A 19,068-nucleotide genomic window follows, 5' to 3' on the forward strand; every position below is an offset into this window, starting at 1 on the left:
AGTATCACACTCTGCTGGCACAACATCTCTTCCTACTGTCTCAATCACGTCATTTCATAACACACACCTACTGCCACACACAACATTTGGAAACCTGACATCAACTTTACACAAGATAGCTGCATGTTCCAAATCTTTCTCACTCACATACTTTCACTCAGACTACTGCTTAAATACACTCTAGCGCTCTAAAATTAGCTTGCATTACCTAATATTTATTTTTCTCTAACGCCTACAAAGCTTCTGGTGCCTGTATGCCACTATCACATACTTTCTGCACACAGACCCACAACATTTAACTTTATTCATCTTCATGGCTGCAGCTGATGCCATAATTGTTTCAGCAGCATAAATAAACATGTGAAGGTAGATGTCTCTTTAATCATTAAGTGTGCAAGTTACCCCTTTACAGGAAGTTCATTTAACATTATGTTTCAAGTAACTCTCCTAGTGGCCTTGCTGTCCAGCTGCAGCCTCATAATACAGGCTGCAGGTGACACCTCATCAGATTCTTAACTGAAGCATATCTGCCTGTGTAATAAGCCACTGCCCTTCACCTAAAAACCAACTATTACAGCAAATCTGTGGTGCACCAGCATGTCATGTACAAATTTCACTAGTGCGACACACAAAGTATTTTACAAACATGTCTGGCAATCTGCCACTACATATAGTTACCTAAATTAAATTCAAAAGTGTCAGCCAATGAATACCACAACACTGAAGTGTTTAGAAAGCAGACCAGTATGCTAATATTAACATATAGTATTTAGATGTGAGGCTCTACTATTTTGACAGCACTTTGAATCCCATCAATGTCATACAAGTCGATGCTGTTCACAATTACAGCTGATGCACCTCTCATCCTGTGTCTAGCAGAAAGATTGGACAAACCCTGCATGCAATATTCATCATGTCACATACACAGAAGCTCTAGCACATAAGCAAATACAGAGGCAGTCAAGACACAAAACACTAGCAAGCTTCAAGATTTTGGAACAGACAGCAACATCACAAACCAGTTTGTGTCACATGACACCAGTAGCTACTCAGTTATTAACTGCTTTCAGATACTAAACCTATCACTCTTTGTTTTGCACTAGCAATTCTTCCTGCAATAACAACATTCACCAAACTGGATTACATCTGATTGACATTTCACAGGAACATAACTACAGCTACTAACACAATGCTAACCTGGTTTCTCTTACCACATGTCCGCTCAATATTTTAGGCTCATTCACACATCTCCATCACAGTGTTTCACTCTTGCCAAGTAGACCTGCCCTGTGTAATCTTGGATCAACACAAATATATCACCTGGTATTCTACTGAAAACGGAACTATGTCCATCATTCCTACTACTATCTCACACAACTCGCATTCACCCATCCATGCGCTAGTAATGGCCTACACTGCTGTGTTTCAAAGTGTGCAATATGAATGGTGGTTTTAATGGTTCGTGAGGCTACTGTGTCTCTTTTTGCAGTCACTATTGTCTTCTGGCACCATTGGATGAATAGGAGTTACTCAATAATGTACATGGTCACAGACTGTGTCTTCTTGTGGTGTACTTGATGTGTGAGTTAAAAGTTGCTTGCATATGCGCACTCTGTCATTAAATCGATTAGTATCGTAAGAAAGTACCACTGAAAGAGTAATGCAATTTGTGTTAGCAGTGAAGACAGTTTCGCAAAAATATTCGCTTGTTTTGAGAGTCTTCAAGACCTGCTACCAGCTCCAATCAGCGTCATTTATCCCACACATTAGAAAGTGTGTTTCATAGGTATGCCTATGAGACACTAAACTCGCGATGTGAGAACATGGCGACAATACGTGCCAACACGTCTTGATGCCGCCTAGCGGCAGCTGTGTGAACCTGCTGCTGCTCTGGGTGGATGCTGCGAGAGCAAGCGACTCTACGATCTAAGGTTTACATCCAATACTGCCAAATAAAACAGTTGACAGAGCTGCCACTTACTAAGAACGACACCTCGCAGTAATTAATTCACAGATTAGCACTCGGCAGGCCTTGTGATCCTCGCCAGAGCTGCGTAAAGCTACGTCCAAGCCGAACCATGTTTGACGCGACGCCATAACTATATATACAATTTCAGAGGGCTCCTCGACTGTACTCGCTTCGGCGGTACATATACTAAAATTGGAACGATACAGAGAAGATTAGCATGGCCCCTGCGCAAGGATGACACGCAAAATCGTGAAGCGTTACACATTTTTTTCGCAATCTCACTCTCTCATGTCTCACATCAGCTGCTAATACCCTCAGCCACCTACACAAGTTTCGCTTCATATCTGCACCCACTTGTCACAAACTATGCTGACCATTTACGCAGTTCTCCTCCACTCTCTTTCATTCACAACAGAACATGATAAAACTGGCAATAAACCTATCCCTTACATCACCAATGCACATCTAAAATGTCACTCTAATAACAACTCAGCAAGCACACCAAAACCACAACCACACTGACACAAGTACATGTCACTAGCACCCCTTCAGCTCATTCGCAAACGTGACACAAATCACAGCGAGTCTAAGACTAAGCCTAGCACAGGCAAAAGCCTCTTCTCTTCCTCAGTATCACACTCTGCTGGCACAACATCTCTTCCTACTGTCTCAATCACGTCATTTCATAACACACACCTACTGCCACACACAACATTTGGAAACCTGACATCAACTTTACACAAGATAGCTGCATGTTCCAAATCTTTCTCACTCACATACTTTCACTCAGACTACTGCTTAAATACACTCTAGCGCTCTAAAATTAGCTTGCATTACCTAATATTTATTTTTCTCTAACGCCTACAAAGCTTCTGGTGCCTGTATGCCACTATCACATACTTTCTGCACACAGACCCACAACATTTAACTTTATTCATCTTCATGGCTGCAGCTGATGCCATAATTGTTTCAGCAGCATAAATAAACATGTGAAGGTAGATGTCTCTTTAATCATTAAGTGTGCAAGTTACCCCTTTACAGGAAGTTCATTTAACATTATGTTTCAAGTAACTCTCCTAGTGGCCTTGCTGTCCAGCTGCAGCCTCATAATACAGGCTGCAGGTGACACCTCATCAGATTCTTAACTCAAGCATATCTGCCTGTGTAATAAGCCACTGCCCTTCACCTAAAAACCAACTATTACAGCAAATCTGTGGTGCACCAGCATGTCATGTACAAATTTCACTAGTGCGACACACAAAGTATTTTACAAACATGTCTGGCAATCTGCCACTACATATAGTTACCTAAATTAAATTCAAAAGTGTCAGCCAATGAATACCACAACACTGAAGTGTTTAGAAAGCAGACCAGTATGCTAATATTAACATATAGTATTTAGATGTGAGGCTCTACTATTTTGACAGCACTTTGAATCCCATCAATGTCATACAAGTCGATGCTGTTCACAATTACAGCTGATGCACCTCTCATCCTGTGTCTAGCAGAAAGATTGGACAAACCCTGCATGCAATATTCATCATGTCACATACACAGAAGCTCTAGCACATAAGCAAATACAGAGGCAGTCAAGACACAAAACACTAGCAAGCTTCAAGATTTTGGAACAGACAGCAACATCACAAACCAGTTTGTGTCACATGACACCAGTAGCTACTCAGTTATTAACTGCTTTCAGATACTAAACCTATCACTCTTTGTTTTGCACTAGCAATTCTTCCTGCAATAACAACATTCACCAAACTGGATTACATCTGATTGACATTTCACAGGAACATAACTACAGCTACTAACACAATGCTAACCTGGTTTCTCTTACCACATGTCCGCTCAATATTTTAGGCTCATTCACACATCTCCATCACAGTGTTTCACTCTTGCCAAGTAGACCTGCCCTGTGTAATCTTGGATCAACACAAATATATCACCTGGTATTGTACTGAAAACGGAACTATGTCCATCATTCCTACTACTATCTCACACAACTCGCATTCACCCATCCATGCGCTAGTAATGGCCTACACTGCTGTGTTTCAAAGTGTGCAATATGAATGGTGGTTTTAATGGTTCGTGAGGCTACTGTGTCTCTTTTTGCAGTCACTATTGTCTTCTGGCACCATTGGATGAATAGGAGTTACTCAATAATGTACATGGTCACAGACTGTGTCTTCTTGTGGTGTACTTGATGTGTGAGTTAAAAGTTGCCTTGCATATGCGCACTCTGTCATTAAATCGATTAGTATCGTAAGAAAGTACCACTGAAAGAGTAATGCAATTTGTGTTAGCAGTGAAGACAGTTTCGCAAAAATATTCGCTTGTTTTGAGAGTCTTCAAGACCTGCTACCAGCTCCAATCAGCGTCATTTATCCCACACATTAGAGAAGTGTGTTTCATAGGTATGCCTATGAGACACTAAACTCGCGATGTGAGAACATGGCGACAATACGTACCAACACGTCTTGCTGCCGCCTAGCGGCAGCTGTGTGAACCTGCTGCTGCTCTGGGTGGATGCTGCGAGAGCAAGCGACTCTACGATCTAAGTTTTACATCCAATACTGCCAAATAAAACAGTTGACAGAGCTGCCACTTACTAAGAACGACACCTCGCAGTAATTAATTCACAGATTAGCACTCGGCAGGCCTTGTGATCCTCGCCAGAGCTGCGTAAAGCTACGTCCAAGCCGAACCATGTTTGACGCGACGCCATAACTATATATACAATTTCAGAGGGCTCCTCGAATGTACTCCCTTCGGCGGTACATATACTAAAATTGGAACGATACAGAGAAGATTAGCATGGCCCCTGCGCAAGGATGACACGCAAAATCGTGAAGCGTTCCACATTTTTTTCGCAATCTCACTCTCTCATGTCTCACATCAGCTGCTAATACCCTCAGCCACCTACACAAGTTTCGCTTCATATCTGCACCCACTTGTCACAAACTATGCTGACCATTTACGCAGTTCTCCTCCACTCTCTTTCATTCACAACAGAACATGATAAAACTGGCAATAAACCTATCCCTTACATCACCAATGCACATCTAAAATGTCACTCTAATAACAACTCAGCAAGCACACCAAAACCACAACTACACTGACACAAGTACATGTCACTAGCACCCCTTCAGCTCATTCGCAAACGTGACACAAATCACAGCGAGTCTAAGACTAAGCCTAGCACAGGCAAAAGCCTCTTCTCTTCCTCAGTATCACACTCTGCTGGCACAACATCTCTTCCTACTGTCTCAATCACGTCATTTCATAACACACACCTACTGCCACACACAACATTTGGAAACCTGATATCAACTTTACACAAGATAGCTGCATGTTCCAAATCTTTCTCACTCACATACTTTCACTCAGACTACTGCTTAAATACACTCTAGCGCTCTAAAATTAGCTTGCATTACCTAATATTTATTTTTCTCTAACGCCTACAAAGCTTCTGGTGCCTGTATGCCACTATCACATACTTTCTGCACACAGACCCACAACATTTAACTTTATTCATCTTCATGGCTGCAGCTGATGCCATAATTGTTTCAGCAGCATAAATAAACATGTGAAGGTAGATGTCTCTTTAATCATTAAGTGTGCAAGTTACCCCTTTACAGGAAGTTCATTTAACATTATGTTTCAAGTAACTCTCCTAGTGGCCTTGCTGTCCAGCTGCAGCCTCATAATACAGGCTGCAGGTGACACCTCATCAGATTCTTAACTGAAGCATATCTGCCTGTGTAATAAGCCACTGCCCTTCACCTAAAAACCAACTATTACAGCAAATCTGTGGTGCACCAGCATGTCATGTACAAATTTCACTAGTGCGACACACAAAGTATTTTACAAACATGTCTGGCAATCTGCCACTACATATAGTTACCTAAATTAAATTCAAAAGTGTCAGCCAATGAATACCATAACACTGAAGTGTTTAGAAAGCAGACCAGTATGCTAATATTAACATATAGTATTTAGATGTGAGGCTCTACTATTTTGACAGCACTTTGAATCCCATCAATGTCATACAAGTCGATGCTGTTCACAATTACAGCTGATGCACCTCTCATCCTGTGTCTAGCAGAAAGATTGGACAAACCCTGCATGCAATATTCATCATGTCACATACACAGAAGCTCTAGCACATAAGCAAATACAGAGGCAGTCAAGACACAAAACACTAGCAAGCTTCAAGATTTTGGAACAGACAGCAACATCACAAACCAGTTTGTGTCACATGACACCAGTAGCTACTCAGTTATTAACTGCTTTCAGATACTAAACCTATCACTCTTTGTTTTGCACTAGCAATTCTTCCTGCAATAACAACATTCACCAAACTGGATTCCATCTGATTGACATTTCACAGGAACATAACTACAGCTACTAACACAATGCTAACCTGGTTTCTCTTACCACATGTCCGCTCAATATTTTAGGCTCATTCACACATCTCCATCACAGTGTTTCACTCTTGCCAAGTAGACCTGCCCTGTGTAATCTTGGATCAACACAAATATATCACCTGGTATTGTACTGAAAACGGAACTATGTCCATCATTCCTACTACTATCTCACACAACTCGCATTCACCCATCCATGCGCTAGTAATGGCCTACACTGCTGTGTTTCAAAGTGTGCAATATGAATGGTGGTTTTAATGGTTCGTGAGGCTACTGTGTCTCTTTTTGCAGTCACTATTGTCTTCTGGCACCATTGGATGAATAGGAGTTACTCAATAATGTACATGGTCACAGACTGTGTCTTCTTGTGGTGTACTTGATGTGTGAGTTAAAAGTTGCCTTGCATATGCGCACTCTGTCATTAAATCGATTAGTATCGTAAGAAAGTACCACTGAAAGAGTAATGCAATTTGTGTTAGCAGTGAAGACAGTTTCGCAAAAATATTCGCTTGTTTTGAGAGTCTTCAAGACCTGCTACCAGCTCCAATCAGCGTCATTTATCCCACACATTAGAAAGTGTGTTTCATAGGTATGCCTATGAGACACTAAACTCGCGATGTGAGAACATGGCGACAATACGTGCCAACACGTCTTGATGCCGCCTAGCGGCAGCTGTGTGAACCTGCTGCTGCTCTGGGTGGATGCTGCGAGAGCAAGCGACTCTACGATCTAAGGTTTATATCCAATACTGCCAAATAAAACAGTTGACAGAGCTGCCACTTACTAAGAACGACACCTCGCAGTAATTAATTCACAGATTAGCACTCGGCAGGCCTTGTGATCCTCGCCAGAGCTGCGTAAAGCTACGTCCAAGCCGAACCATGTTTGACGCGACGCCATAACTATATATAAAATTTCAGAGGGCTCCTCAAATGTACTCGCTTCGGCGGTACATATACTAAAATTGGAACGATACAGAGAAGATTAGCATGGCCCCTGCGCAAGGATGACACGCAAAATCGTGAAGCGTTCCACATTTTTTTCGCAATCTCACTCTCTCATGTCTCACATCAGCTGCTAATACCCTCAGCCACCTACACAAGTTTCGCTTCATATCTGCACCCACTTGTCACAAACTATGCTGACCATTTACGCAGTTCTCCTCCACTCTCTTTCATTCACAACAGAACATGATAAAACTGGCAATAAACCTATCCCTTACATCACCAATGCACATCTAAAATGTCACTCTAATAACAACTCAGCAAGCACACCAAAACCACAACTACACTGACACAAGTACATGTCACTAGCACCCCTTCAGCTCATTCGCAAACGTGACACAAATCACAGCGAGTCTAAGACTAAGCCTAGCACAGGCAAAAGCCTCTTCTCTTCCTCAGTATCACACTCTGCTGGCACAACATCTCTTCCTACTGTCTCAATCACGTCATTTCATAACACACACCTACTGCCACACACAACATTTGGAAACCTGATATCAACTTTACACAAGATAGCTGCATGTTCCAAATCTTTCTCACTCACATACTTTCACTCAGACTACTGCTTAAATACACTCTAGCGCTCTAAAATTTGCTTGCATTACCTAATATTTATTTTTCTCTAACGCCTACAAAGCTTCTGGTGCCTGTATGCCACTATCACATACTTTCTGCACACAGACCCACAACATTTAACTTTATTCATCTTCATGGCTGCAGCTGATGCCATAATTGTTTCAGCAGCATAAATAAACATGTGAAGGTAGATGTCTCTTTAATCATTAAGTGTGCAAGTTACCCCTTTACAGGAAGTTCATTTAACATTATGTTTCAAGTAACTCTCCTAGTGGCCTTGCTGTCCAGCTGCAGCCTCATAATACAGGCTGCAGGTGACACCTCATCAGATTCTTAACTGAAGCATATCTGCCTGTGTAATAAGCCACTGCCCTTCACCTAAAAACCAACTATTACAGCAAATCTGTGGTGCACCAGCATGTCATGTACAAATTTCACTAGTGCGACACACAAAGTATTTTACAAACATGTCTGGCAATCTGCCACTACATATAGTTACCTAAATTAAATTCAAAAGTGTCAGCCAATGAATACCACAACACTGAAGTGTTTAGAAAGCAGACCAGTATGCTAATATTAACATATAGTATTTAGATGTGAGGCTCTACTATTTTGACAGCACTTTGAATCCCATCAATGTCATACAAGTCGATGCTGTTCACAATTACAGCTGATGCACCTCTCATCCTGTGTCTAGCAGAAAGATTGGACAAACCCTGCATGCAATATTCATCATGTCACATACACAGAAGCTCTAGCACATAAGCAAATACAGAGGCAGTCAAGACACAAAACACTAGCAAGCTTCAAGATTTTGGAACAGACAGCAACATCACAAACCAGTTTGTGTCACATGACACCAGTAGCTACTCAGTTATTAACTGCTTTCAGATACTAAACCTATCACTCTTTGTTTTGCACTAGCAATTCTTCCTGCAATAACAACATTCACCAAACTGGATTACATCTGATTGACATTTCACAGGAACATAACTACAGCTACTAACACAATGCTAACCTGGTTTCTCTTACCACATGTCCGCTCAATATTTTAGGCTCATTCACACATCTCCATCACAGTGTTTCACTCTTGCCAAGTAGACCTGCCCTATGTAATCTTGGATCAACACAAATATATCACCTGGTATTGTACTGAAAACGGAACTATGTCCATCATTCCTACTACTATCTCACACAACTCGCATTCACCCATCCATGCGCTAGTAATGGCCTACACTGCTGTGTTTCAAAGTGTGCAATATGAATGGTGGTTTTAATGGTTCGTGAGGCTACTGTGTCTCTTTTTGCAGTCACTATTGTCTTCTGGCACCATTGGATGAATAGGAGTTACTCAATAATGTACATGGTCACAGACTGTGTCTTCTTGTGGTGTACTTGATGTGTGAGTTAAAAGTTGCTTGCATATGCGCACTCTGTCATTAAATCGATTAGTATCGTAAGAAAGTACCACTGAAAGAGTAATGCAATTTGTGTTAGCAGTGAAGACAGTTTCGCAAAAATATTCGCTTGTTTTGAGAGTCTTCAAGACCTGCTACCAGCTCCAATCAGCGTCATTTATCCCACACATTAGAAAGTGTGTTTCATAGGTATGCCTATGAGACACTAAACTCGCGATGTGAGAACATGGCGACAATACGTGCCAACACGTCTTGATGCCGCCTAGCGGCAGCTGTGTGAACCTGCTGCTGCTCTGGGTGGATGCTGCGAGAGCAAGCGACTCTACGATCTAAGGTTTACATCCAATACTGCCAAATAAAACAGTTGACAGAGCTGCCACTTACTAAGAACGACACCTCGCAGTAATTAATTCACAGATTAGCACTCGGCAGGCCTTGTGATCCTCGCCAGAGCTGCGTAAAGCTACGTCCAAGCCGAACCATGTTTGACGCGACGCCATAACTATATATACAATTTCAGAGGGCTCCTCGAATGTACTCGCTTCGGCGGTACATATACTAAAATTGGAACGATACAGAGAAGATTAGCATGGCCCCTGCGCAAGGATGACACGCAAAATCGTGAAGCGTTCCACATTTTTTTCGCAATCTCACTCTCTCATGTCTCACATCAGCTGCTAATACCCTCAGCCACCTACACAAGTTTCGCTTCATATCTGCACCCACTTGTCACAAACTATGCTGACCATTTACGCAGTTCTCCTCCACTCTCTTTCATTCACAACAGAACATGATAAAACTGGCAATAAACCTATCTCTTACATCACCAATGCACATCTAAAATGTCACTCTAATAACAACTCAGCAAGCACACCAAAACCACAACTACACTGACACAAGTACATGTCACTAGCACCCCTTCAGCTCATTCGCAAACGTGACACAAATCACAGCGAGTCTAAGACTAAGCCTAGCACAGGCAAAAGCCTCTTCTCTTCCTCAGTATCACACTCTGCTGGCACAACATCTCTTCCTACTGTCTCAATCACGTCATTTCATAACACACACCTACTGCCACACACAACATTTGGAAACCTGATATCAACTTTACACAAGATAGCTGCATGTTCCAAATCTTTCTCACTCACATACTTTCACTCAGACTACTGCTTAAATACACTCTAGCGCTCTAAAATTTGCTTGCATTACCTAATATTTATTTTTCTCTAACGCCTACAAAGCTTCTGGTGCCTGTATGCCACTATCACATACTTTCTGCACACAGACCCACAACATTTAACTTTATTCATCTTCATGGCTGCAGCTGATGCCATAATTGTTTCAGCAGCATAAATAAACATGTGAAGGTAGATGTCTCTTTAATCATTAAGTGTGCAAGTTACCCCTTTACAGGAAGTTCATTTAACATTATGTTTCAAGTAACTCTCCTAGTGGCCTTGCTGTCCAGCTGCAGCCTCATAATACAGACTGCAGGTGACACCTCATCAGATTCTTAACTGAAGCATATCTGCCTGTGTAATAAGCCACTGCCCTTCACCTAAAAACCAACTATTACAGCAAATCTGTGGTGCACCAGCATGTCATGTACAAATTTCACTAGTGCGACACACAAAGTATTTTACAAACATGTCTGGCAATCTGCCACTACATATAGTTACCTAAATTAAATTCAAAAGTGTCAGCCAATGAATACCACAACACTGAAGTGTTTAGAAAGCAGACCAGTATGCTAATATTAACATATAGTATTTAGATGTGAGGCTCTACTATTTTGACAGCACTTTGAATCCCATCAATGTCATACAAGTCGATGCTGTTCACAATTACAGCTGATGCACCTCTCATCCTGTGTCTAGCAGAAAGATTGGACAAACCCTGCATGCAATATTCATCATGTCACATACACAGAAGCTCTAGCACATAAGCAAATACAGAGGCAGTCAAGACACAAAACACTAGCAAGCTTCAAGATTTTGGAACAGACAGCAACATCACAAACCAGTTTGTGTCACATGACACCAGTAGCTACTCAGTTATTAACTGCTTTCAGATACTAAACCTATCACTCTTTGTTTTGCACTAGCAATTCTTCCTGCAATAACAACATTCACCAAACTGGATTACATCTGATTGACATTTCACAGGAACATAACTACAGCTACTAACACAATGCTAACCTGGTTTCTCTTACCACATGTCCGCTCAATATTTTAGGCTCATTCACACATCTCCATCACAGTGTTTCACTCTTGCCAAGTAGACCTGCCCTGTGTAATCTTGGATCAACACAAATATATCACCTGGTATTGTACTGAAAACGGAACTATGTCCATCATTCCTACTACTATCTCACACAACTCGCATTCACCCATCCATGCGCTAGTAATGGCCTACACTGCTGTGTTTCAAAGTGTGCAATATGAATGGTGGTTTTAATGGTTCGTGAGGCTACTGTGTCTCTTTTTGCAGTCACTATTGTCTTCTGGCACCATTGGATGAATAGGAGTTACTCAATAATGTACATGGTCACAGACTGTGTCTTCTTGTGGTGTACTTGATGTGTGAGTTAAAAGTTGCTTGCATATGCGCACTCTGTCATTAAATCGATTAGTATCGTAAGAAAGTACCACTGAAAGAGTAATGCAATTTGTGTTAGCAGTGAAGACAGTTTCGCAAAAATATTCGCTTGTTTTGAGAGTCTTCAAGACCTGCTACCAGCTCCAATCAGCGTCATTTATCCCACACATTAGAAAGTGTGTTTCATAGGTATGCCTATGAGACACTAAACTCGCGATGTGAGAACATGGCGACAATACGTGCCAACACGTCTTGATGCCGCCTAGCGGCAGCTGTGTGAACCTGCTGCTGCTCTGGGTGGATGCTGCGAGAGCAAGCGACTCTACGATCTAAGGTTTACATCCAATACTGCCAAATAAAACAGTTGACAGAGCTGCCACTTACTAAGAACGACACCTCGCAGTAATTAATTCACAGATTAGCACTCGGCAGGCCTTGTGATCCTCGCCAGAGCTGCGTAAAGCTACGTCCAAGCCGAACCATGTTTGACGCGACGCCATAACTATATATACAATTTCAGAGGGCTCCTCGAATGTACTCGCTTCGGCGGTACATATACTAAAATTGGAACGATACAGAGAAGATTAGCATGGCCCCTGCGCAAGGATGACACGCAAAATCGTGAAGCGTTCCACATTTTTTTCGCAATCTCACTCTCTCATGTCTCACATCAGCTGCTAATACCCTCAGCCACCTACACAAGTTTCGCTTCATATCTGCACCCACTTGTCACAAACTATGCTGACCATTTACGCAGTTCTCCTCCACTCTCTTTCATTCACAACAGAACATGATAAAACTGGCAATAAACCTATCCCTTACATCACCAATGCACATCTAAAATGTCACTCTAATAACAACTCAGCAAGCACACCAAAACCACAACCACACTGACACAAGTACATGTCACTAGCACCCCTTCAGCTCATTCGCAAACGTGACACAAATCACAGCGAGTCTAAGACTAAGCCTAGCACAGGCAAAAGCCTCTTCTCTTCCTCAGTATCACACTCTGCTGGCACAACATCTCTTCCTACTGTCTCAATCCCGTCATTTCATAACACACACCTACTGCCACACACAACATTTGGAAACCTGACATCAACTTTACACAAGATAGCTGCATGTTCCAAATCTTTCTCACTCACATACTTTCACTCAGACTACTGCTTAAATACACTCTAGCGCTCTAAAATTAGCTTGCATTACCTAATATTTATTTTTCTCTAACGCCTACAAAGCTTCTGGTGCCTGTATGCCACTATCACATACTTTCTGCACACAGACCCACAACATTTAACTTTATTCATCTTCATGGCTGCAGCTGATGCCATAATTGTTTCAGCAGCATAAATAAACATGTGAAGGTAGATGTCTCTTTAATCATTAAGTGTGCAAGTTACCCCTTTACAGGAAGTTCATTTAACATTATGTTTCAAGTAACTCTCCTAGTGGCCTTGCTGTCCAGCTGCAGCCTCATAATACAGGCTGCAGGTGACACCTCATCAGATTCTTAACTCAAGCATATCTGCCTGTGTAATAAGCCACTGCCCTTCACCTAAAAACCAACTATTACAGCAAATCTGTGGTGCACCAGCATGTCATGTACAAATTTCACTAGTGCGACACACAAAGTATTTTACAAACATGTCTGGCAATCTGCCACTACATATAGTTACCTAAATTAAATTCAAAAGTGTCAGCCAATGAATACCACAACACTGAAGTGTTTAGAAAGCAGACCAGTATGCTAATATTAACATATAGTATTTAGATGTGAGGCTCTACTATTTTGACAGCACTTTGAATCCCATCAATGTCATACAAGTCGATGCTGTTCACAATTACAGCTGATGCACCTCTCATCCTGTGTCTAGCAGAAAGATTGGACAAACCCTGCATGCAATATTCATCATGTCACATACACAGAAGCTCTAGCACATAAGCAAATACAGAGGCAGTCAAGACACAAAACACTAGCAAGCTTCAAGATTTTGGAACAGACAGCAACATCACAAACCAGTTTGTGTCACATGACACCAGTAGCTACTCAGTTATTAACTGCTTTCAGATACTAAACCTATCACTCTTTGTTTTGCACTAGCAATTCTTCCTGCAATAACAACATTCACCAAACTGGATTACATCTGATTGACATTTCACAGGAACATAACTACAGCTACTAACACAATGCTAACCTGGTTTCTCTTACCACATGTCCGCTCAATATTTTAGGCTCATTCACACATCTCCATCACAGTGTTTCACTCTTGCCAAGTAGACCTGCCCTGTGTAATCTTGGATCAACACAAATATATCACCTGGTATTGTACTGAAAACGGAACTATGTCCATCATTCCTACTACTATCTCACACAACTCGCATTCACCCATCCATGCGCTAGTAATGGCCTACACTGCTGTGTTTCAAAGTGTGCAATATGAATGGTGGTTTTAATGGTTCGTGAGGCTACTGTGTCTCTTTTTGCAGTCACTATTGTCTTCTGGCACCATTGGATGAATAGGAGTTACTCAATAATGTACATGGTCACAGACTGTGTCTTCTTGTGGTGTACTTGATGTGTGAGTTAAAAGTTGCTTGCATATGCGCACTCTGTCATTAAATCGATTAGTATCGTAAGAAAGTACCACTGAAAGAGTAATGCAATTTGTGTTAGCAGTGAAGACAGTTTCGCAAAAATATTCGCTTGTTTTGAGAGTCTTCAAGACCTGCTACCAGCTCCAATCAGCGTCATTTATCCCACACATTAGAAAGTGTGTTTCATAGGTATGCCTATGAGACACTAAACTCGCGATGTGAGAACATGGCGACAATACGTACCAACACGTCTTGATGCCGCCTAGCGGCAGCTGTGTGAACCTGCTGCTGCTCTGGGTGGATGCTGCGAGAGCAAGCGACTCTACGATCTAAGGTTTACATCCAATACTGCCAAATAAAACAGTTGACAGAGCTGCCACTTACTAAGAACGACACCTCGCAGTAATTAATTCACAGATTAGCACTCGGCAGGCCTTGTGATCCTCGCCAGAGCTGCGTAAAGCTACGTCCAAGCCGAACCATGTTTGACGCGACGCCATAACTATATATACAATTTCAGAGGGCTCCTCGAATGTACTCGCTTCGGCGGTACATATACTAAAATTGGAACGATACAGAGAAGATTAGCATGGCCCCTGCGCAAGGATGACACGCAAAATCGTGAAGCGTTCCACATTTTTTTCGCAATCTCACTCTCTCATGTCTCACATCAGCTGCTAATACCCTCAGCCACCTACACAAGTTTCGCTTCATATCTGCACCCACTTGTCACAAACTATGCTGACCATTTACGCAGTTCTCCTCCACTCTCTTTCATTCACAACAGAACATGATAAAACTGGCAATAAACCTATCCCTTACATCACCAATGCACATCTAAAATGTCACTCTAATAACAACTCAGCAAGCACACCAAAACCACAACCACACTGACACAAGTACATGTCACTAGCACCCCTTCAGCTCATTCGCAAACGTGACACAAATCACAGCGAGTCTAAGACTAAGCCTAGCACAGGCAAAAGCCTCTTCTCTTCCTCAGTATCACACTCTGCTGGCACAACATCTCTTCCTACTGTCTCAATCACGTCATTTCATAACACACACCTACTGCCACACACAACATTTGGAAACCTGACATCAACTTTACACAAGATAGCTGCATGTTCCAAATCTTTCTCACTCACATACTTTCACTCAGACTACTGCTTAAATACACTCTAGCGCTCTAAAATTAGCTTGCATTACCTAATATTTATTTTTCTCTAACGCCTACAAAGCTTCTGGTGCCTGTATGCCACTATCACATACTTTCTGCACACAGACCCACAACATTTAACTTTATTCATCTTCATGGCTGCAGCTGATGCCATAATTGTTTCAGCAGCATAAATAAACATGTGAAGGTAGATGTCTCTTTAATCATTAAGTGTGCAAGTTACCCCTTTACAGGAAGTTCATTTAACATTATGTTTCAAGTAACTCTCCTAGTGGCCTTGCTGTCCAGCTGCAGCCTCATAATACAGGCTGCAGGTGACACCTCATCAGATTCTTAACTGAAGCATATCTGCCTGTGTAATAAGCCACTGCCCTTCACCTAAAAACCAACTATTACAGCAAATCTGTGGTGCACCAGCATGTCATGTACAAATTTCACTAGTGCGACACACAAAGTATTTTACAAACATGTCTGGCAATCTGCCACTACATATAGTTACCTAAATTAAATTCAAAAGTGTCAGCCAATGAATACCACAACACTGAAGTGTTTAGAAAGCAGACCAGTATGCTAATATTAACATATAGTATTTAGATGTGAGGCTCTACTATTTTGACAGCACTTTGAATCCCATCAATGTCATACAAGTCGATGCTGTTCACAATTACAGCTGATGCACCTCTCATCCTGTGTCTAGCAGAAAGATTGGACAAACCCTGCATGCAATATTCATCATGTCACATACACAGAAGCTCTAGCACATAAGCAAATACAGAGGCAGTCAAGACACAAAACACTAGCAAGCTTCAAGATTTTGGAACAGACAGCAACATCACAAACCAGTTTGTGTCACATGACACCAGTAGCTACTCAGTTATTAACTGCTTTCAGATACTAAACCTATCACTCTTTGTTTTGCACTAGCAATTCTTCCTGCAATAACAACATTCACCAAACTGGATTACATCTGATTGACATTTCACAGGAACATAACTACAGCTACTAACACAATGCTAACCTGGTTTCTCTTACCACATGTCCGCTCAATATTTTAGGCTCATTCACACATCTCCATCACAGTGTTTCACTCTTGCCAAGTAGACCTGCCCTGTGTAATCTTGGATCAACACAAATATATCACCTGGTATTGTACTGAAAACGGAACTATGTCCATCATTCCTACTACTATCTCACACAACTCGCATTCACCCATCCATGCGCTAGTAATGGCCTACACTGCTGTGTTTCAAAGTGTGCAATATGAATGGTGGTTTTAATGGTTCGTGAGGCTACTGTGTCTCTTTTTGCAGTCACTATTGTCTTCTGGCACCATTGGATGAATAGGAGTTACTCAATAATGTACATGGTCACAGACTGTGTCTTCTTGTGGTGTACTTGATGTGTGAGTTAAAAGTTGCCTTGCATATGCGCACTCTGTCATTAAATCGATTAGTATCGTAAGAAAGTACCACTGAAAGAGTAATGCAATTTGTGTTAGCAGTGAAGACAGTTTCGCAAAAATATTCGCTTGTTTTGAGAGTCTTCAAGACCTGCTACCAGCTCCAATCAGCGTCATTTATCCCACACATTAGAGAAGTGTGTTTCATAGGTATGCCTATGAGACACTAAACTCGCGATGTGAGAACATGGCGACAATACGTGCCAACACGTCTTGCTGCCGCCTAGCGGCAGCTGTGTGAACCTGCTGCTGCTCTGGGTGGATGCTGCGAGAGCAAGCGACTCTACGATCTAAGGTTTACATCCAATACTGCCAAATAATACAGTTGACAGAGCTGCCACTTACTAAGAACGACACCTCGCAGTAATTAATTCACAGATTAGCACTCGGCAGGCCTTGTGATCCTCGCCAGAGCTGCGTAAAGCTACGTCCAAGCCGAACCATGTTTGACGCGACGCCATAACTATATATACAATTTCAGAGGGCTCCTCGAATGTACTCGCTTCGGCGGTACATATACTAAAATTGGAACGATACAGAGAAGATTAGCATGGCCCCTGCGCAAGGATGACACGCAAAATCGTGAAGCGTTCCACATTTTTTTCGCAATCTCACTCTCTCATGTCTCACATCAGCTGCTAATACCCTCAGCCACCTACACAAGTTTCGCTTCATATCTGCACCCACTTGTCACAAACTATGCTGACCATTTACGCAGTTCTCCTCCACTCTCTTTCATTCACAACAGAACATGATAAAACTGGCAATAAACCTATCCCTTACATCACCAATGCACATCTAAAATGTCACTCTAATAACAACTCAGCCAGCACACCAAAACCACAACCGCACTGACACAAGTACATGTCACTAGCACCCCTTCAGCTCATTCGCAAACGTGACACAAATCACAGCGAGTCTAAGACTAAGCCTAGCACAGGCAAAAGCCTCTTCTCTTCCTCAGTATCACACTCTGCTGGCACAACATCTCTTCCTACTGTCTCAATCACGTCATTTCATAACACACACCTACTGCCACACACAACATTTGGAAACCTGACATCAACTTTACACAAGATAGCTGCATGTTCCAAATCTTTCTCACTCACATACTTTCACTCAGACTACTGCTTAAATACACTCTAGCGCTCTAAAATTAGCTTGCATTACCTAATATTTATTTTTCTCTAACGCCTACAAAGCTTCTGGTGCCTGTATGCCACTATCACATACTTTCTGCACACAGACCCACAACATTTAACTTTATTCATCTTCATGGCTGCAGCTGATGCCATAATTGTTTCAGCAGCATAAATAAACATGTGAAGGTAGATGTCTCTTTAATCATTAAGTGTGCAAGTTACCCCTTTACAGGAAGTTCATTTAACATTATGTTTCAAGTAACTCTCCTAGTGGCCTTGCTGTCCAGCTGCAGCCTCATAATACAGGCTGCAGGTGACACCTCATCAGATTCGTAACTTAAGCATATCTGCCTGTGTAATAAGCCACTGCCCTTCACCTAAAAACCAACTATTACAGCAAATCTGTGGTGCACCAGCATGTCATGTACAAATTTCACTAGTGCGACACACAAAGTATTTTACAAACATGTCTGGCAATCTGCCACTACATATAGTTACCTAAATTAAATTCAAAAGTGTCAGCCAATGAATACCACAACACTGAAGTGTTTAGAAAGCAGACCAGTATGCTAATATTAACATATAGTATTTAGATGTGAGGCTCTACTATTTTGACAGCACTTTGAATCCCATCAATGTCATACAAGTCGATGCTGTTCACAATTACAGCTGATGCACCTCTCATCCTGTGTCTAGC

At 41.8% G+C, this 19,068-nt stretch overlaps 7 non-coding genes across 7 annotated transcripts; all 7 read left to right on the forward strand.

Moving 5' to 3' along the window:
• The first annotated feature begins 2,131 nt into the window (after positions 1 to 2,131).
• LOC126196774 (U6 spliceosomal RNA) lies at positions 2,132 to 2,238 on the forward strand. The gene has a single exon (XR_007539218.1). It is a non-coding gene; the product is annotated as a U6 spliceosomal RNA (small nuclear RNA).
• Positions 2,239 to 4,731: 2,493 nt separating this feature from the next.
• Positions 4,732 to 4,838, forward strand: LOC126196671 (U6 spliceosomal RNA). Its single transcript, XR_007539129.1, has one exon. It is a non-coding gene; the product is annotated as a U6 spliceosomal RNA (small nuclear RNA).
• Positions 4,839 to 7,330: 2,492 nt separating this feature from the next.
• LOC126196747 (U6 spliceosomal RNA) lies at positions 7,331 to 7,437 on the forward strand. Its single transcript, XR_007539194.1, has one exon. It is a non-coding gene; the product is annotated as a U6 spliceosomal RNA (small nuclear RNA).
• A 2,491-nt stretch (positions 7,438 to 9,928) lies between these two features.
• LOC126196748 (U6 spliceosomal RNA) lies at positions 9,929 to 10,035 on the forward strand. The gene has a single exon (XR_007539195.1). It is a non-coding gene; the product is annotated as a U6 spliceosomal RNA (small nuclear RNA).
• Positions 10,036 to 12,526: 2,491 nt separating this feature from the next.
• On the forward strand, positions 12,527 to 12,633 carry LOC126196749 (U6 spliceosomal RNA). The gene has a single exon (XR_007539196.1). It is a non-coding gene; the product is annotated as a U6 spliceosomal RNA (small nuclear RNA).
• A 2,491-nt stretch (positions 12,634 to 15,124) lies between these two features.
• On the forward strand, positions 15,125 to 15,231 carry LOC126196751 (U6 spliceosomal RNA). The gene has a single exon (XR_007539197.1). It is a non-coding gene; the product is annotated as a U6 spliceosomal RNA (small nuclear RNA).
• A 2,493-nt stretch (positions 15,232 to 17,724) lies between these two features.
• LOC126196752 (U6 spliceosomal RNA) lies at positions 17,725 to 17,831 on the forward strand. Its single transcript, XR_007539198.1, has one exon. It is a non-coding gene; the product is annotated as a U6 spliceosomal RNA (small nuclear RNA).
• The last annotated feature ends 1,237 nt before the right edge of the window (positions 17,832 to 19,068 follow it).

The sequence above is a fragment of the Schistocerca nitens genome, chromosome 7, assembly GCF_023898315.1.
Source record: "Schistocerca nitens isolate TAMUIC-IGC-003100 chromosome 7, iqSchNite1.1, whole genome shotgun sequence".
Taxonomy (NCBI): domain Eukaryota; kingdom Metazoa; phylum Arthropoda; class Insecta; order Orthoptera; family Acrididae; genus Schistocerca; species Schistocerca nitens.